The sequence below is a fragment of the Apium graveolens genome, chromosome 2 (genome assembly GCF_009905375.1).
Source record: "Apium graveolens cultivar Ventura chromosome 2, ASM990537v1, whole genome shotgun sequence".
NCBI classification, from domain to species: domain Eukaryota; kingdom Viridiplantae; phylum Streptophyta; class Magnoliopsida; order Apiales; family Apiaceae; genus Apium; species Apium graveolens.
In genome coordinates this window covers 46,044,653-46,048,979 of record NC_133648.1, presented here as the reverse complement: position 1 = coordinate 46,048,979, position 4,327 = coordinate 46,044,653, and the positions used below count along the sequence as shown (strand labels likewise).

Here is a 4,327-nt window from a genome sequence, read left to right as displayed (position 1 = left end):
GTGTCACTGGAAAGAGTGCCAGGTTGACGATTGAGCACTGCATTGGCTAATTGACCGATTTGATTTTCCAAGGTCTTGATAGAAACCGCCGGACTCTTGCATAACAGCTTAAGTTCCTCAAAATCAGCACTAGTAGGTGCAACTGCACTTCCCTGTTGAGGATATGATTGCCTTGTAGCATACTGCTGTGGTTGCTGGAATCCAGGTGGGTTAAACTGTTTACTTACTCCTTGCTGATATGTTGGCTGAATAGCATTCTGATTATTCCCCCAGCTGAAATTTGGATGATTTCTATTGTTAGGATGATAGGTCGCTGGCACAGGCTGTTGTTGTCGCTGATAATTATTCACATACTGAATAGATTCATTGACAAGAGAACACTGATCCGTAGCATGAGAACCTGCACAAAGCTCATAAACCATAGCTATTTGATTAACTCCATACGTAGCCAAAGAATCAACCTTCATTGATAGCGCTTGGAGCTGGGCTGCAATAGCGGTGGCTGCATCAACTTCCAGAATACCTGCGACCTTGCCTGACGTCATCCTCTGAGTTGGGTTTTGATGCTCATTTGCAGCCATTGTCTCAAGAAGATTATACGCCTCAGTATAGCTTTTAGCCCATAAGGCTCCTCCAGCTGCTGCATCGAGCATGGGCCGAGATTGGGCCCCCAAACCATTATAAAAACCAGTGATTACCATCCAATCCGGCATTCCATGATGTGGACATTTTCTCAACATTTCCTTGTAGCGTTCCCAAGCCTCGCACATAGATTCTGTAGGTTGCTGCGCAAACTGAGTAAGAGCACTCCTCATAGCAGCAGTCTTTGCCATTGGATAAAACTTCACCAGAAACTTTTGCGCAAGATCTTGCCACGTAGTGATGGACCCAGCTGGTTCAGAATGTAACCAGTCTTTAGCCTTATCCCTCAGTGAGAATGGGAAAAGCCTCAACTTGATAGCCTCATCAGTCACGCCATTATACTTAAAAGTGCTGCAGATCTCGACAAAAATCCTTATGTGCATGTTGGGGTCTTCAGTTGCCGCTCCTCCAAAAGAAACAGAATTTTGCACCATCTGAATAGTGCCCGGCTTGATTTCAAAGGTGTTAGCTTGAATAGCCGGATGAAGGATGCTTGACTGAATGTCATCAATTTTAGGCCGAGAAAAATCCATAAGAGCTGGATCAGCTTGAACAATACGATCTCCCATATTTACTGGTTCTTTCTGCTCAGTTCCTGAATCCGAATCCTCAAAATCTAACTTCTCCGGAGTATCAAGAACTTCGTCTTTCTCCTCAGCTGTATCTAAGGTCCTCTTGCGAGCACGAGAACGAGTTTGCATAAACGCTTTCTAAAGTACCTGAAACATAACCGAAAAGAGTAATTAACTACTACGTCCTAATCACTGAGTCCTAATGACCAATGATGGTAAGTACATAAACTAAACAAATACGCCGAGTCCCCGGCAGCGGCGCCAAAAAACTTGTTAGGGCGAAAACATGCACTAATATTCACGCAAGTATACGCGTTCGCAAGTAATATAGAATACTTTCTAGTTCGTTCCCTTAGAGACTCAGACTAAGTTATTGTCTAATTAAACTCACTCACCAATGTATGATTACTTCTCAATGTTAAGATAACACTTAAAATTGTTGATTAAATATTAACTATAATTAACTACTTAATTAACCACTTAACTAACACTTCAATTTATTAATAATAAAACACTCATGAGATCACAACTTCATTATTACTTCCTTCTATAGCCATTGTTATTACCTTTAGCATGTGACAGTGATGATATTAATCGAATAACACGAAACTGATAAAAGCCAACTTTCATTGTACTAATACCATTCTACCAAACATCCACAATTAAGATAGAAGTTGAATAGTCATCAATTATGTTGAGTTCCTATATGTCTACAGAAATTGACAACACAACGATTTAAGCACAAGTTATTCCTTTTGATTACATAGGGCAAATAAAACTGTTAGAGTTACCCACTAATCATGTACAACGTACATGAACCTATGCTAGCATGGCAAGTTCTAAATCTCAAGATCCACCGTCGCTTCACAAGAGATTAACACCCTATCTTATATGTTCGCGATGCACATAAGACGAATACGCACAACCAATACTAGATATCATGCAATCATCACACACTAAAGTATTAAACAATTAACTAAAGAATTTCATAATAAATCCGTTGCAACCCCATGATCACGATTAGCCCATAATAGAACTTATCGCCATCATGGGTTCATATGAAATCATGATAAACAACACAAGAAAATAATAACTAAACTAATTATATTAAAACAGAGTACGTCACAAGAGTAAATAAGTCAAAGCAAGAAAACTAGCATCCAACGTTACAACGAAACAAGAATCACAAGAATATATGCTTCCTCTTCGTTGCAGTGTGCTAAATCGATCTTCTTCCTTATCTCCTTCGCTTCTTGCGCAAAACACAATCTAAAACATAATCTCCTTCTTATTCTCTATGAAAACGTCTCAAATCTACTTATATAATAGTCCCATAAAACTCAGATTACATAGAAGTTGGAAGCCAAACAGAAGTAGAAGTCTAAAATAATTCAGCTTTTTCCCCGACCCTGCGCGGCCGCTCAGCATTTCTGCGCGGGCGCGCAAGGCTGCTGCGCGGCCGCTCAGCATTGCTGCGCGGGCGCGCAGGACCCTACTGGAAAAATTCCAGGTTTGCTCCATTTCTTCGCCGTAATCTGCCCGTTCTTTTCCTCTCGCAATGGTGAACACATACCAAGGCTTATTCTTGATGATTCCTCCTCCGAAATGCAACTAATACCCTGAAATGCATAAACACTAGAAAAACATATCAAATACACAAAATACTTGATTTCAAGACATCAATTTAAGCCATTTTAAGACGTTCTAAGTGGTATAAAATGCCACTTATCAGATTCCTCAACTAAGGGGGAGAAATAGCAGGGAGGAAGAAAAAGGTAAAGCACATGTACACTACACCACACCATTATTGTTTATAACTACGGATCCTATTGTACGGGAGAGGTGGTAAACACAAGGTGATTTCCTAGTGATCAGAAGAAGTGGTTTGCTTCATCACTATTCTTCATAAGGGGAGAAGCTGTTTTACAAAAGGGGAGTACCATTAGTTCTTATCTGCGGATCCTATTGTACGGGGGAGGTGGTAGATGAAGGTGATCTCCTTTAAGCAGTTGATTCTCATAGGGGGAGAAGCAAGAGAGATATGCGCTTCTCAACAGGAAATGTGGTTGTACAAAAAAGCTGCTGATGATTACTTCAAGACTGAGAAGTATGATCTGGCAGAGATTTGAAGAACCAAGGAAATGAAGATGAAACTACTTGAAGATCAGTTCAGTACTAGAGGAACATGCATCTTTCATTTCAGTTACTCAAGAAATATGAAAATGCAGTATTTGATCCAGAAAACCAATAACATTATTTACAAGTCCTAATTCATTACTTTTTCTAGTTGTTAGTTGAGTTATCCTCTCTATTTAATTTGTTTGTTAGGTTTAACAATCAAATAGGGGGAGATTGTTGGTGAGACAGCGTAGCTGTATGAACAGTTACGTGATAACTCAACACGATAACAACACTAGAACATGACATGTTAATAATACTACGTCTACACAAGAAATCAGGAAGAATGAAGACACGACAAATACAAAGAATCAGAAGATTAGAAGAAAGACTGAAGTCTGTTTACAGGTCACTGAAAGAAGTTCATTAATATGATCATGCCTCAGTGAAGAACAAAGGTTAAAGACTTTCAGGGTTTCAGAAATGTTGAAGATTCCGTATACAAGTGCTACCGGAAGATTTCAGTGTATTGGCATTGATTGAAGATAGATAGTGTTCGAAGCATAGGAATCTGAAGAATTAAAGACAGGGTATAGACATAGGTTAATGAAGACGTTGTCTAAAGTACCATAAAGGATTTTAGTGAAAGTACAACTGTTTATTGACAGTCCGTGTCTGAAGCGATAAAGTTGTTGGAAGCTTAACAATTTAATCAAGGCTATAATACGAAGACGTGAATCAGGGTTAGTCGTCTGTGAACCAGACCAGTTGCACTAGGCGTCAACAGCTCGTGATAGGAATCTGGGTATTATTTGTAGAAGAATCGTTAAGTTGAGGAACGTACTTGGATTGAACGATTATCTGTTAAAGTACGAGAATAGGTGCGCGGGGTATACAGCTAAACAGCTCAGGGGACTGGCGAAACTCAAAGTTTAATTGTTAAATTAATTAAATTTATTTAATGGACTTTAATATAATTTATTTAATAAGCTTAA

General features: G+C 39.2%; 1 non-coding gene across 1 annotated transcript; it reads left to right on the top strand.

The window, feature by feature from the left end:
• Positions 1-711: 711 nt before the first annotated feature.
• Positions 712-818, top strand: LOC141709469 (small nucleolar RNA R71). Its single transcript, XR_012570044.1, has one exon. It is a non-coding gene; the product is annotated as a small nucleolar RNA R71 (small nucleolar RNA).
• The last annotated feature ends 3,509 nt before the right edge of the window (positions 819-4,327 follow it).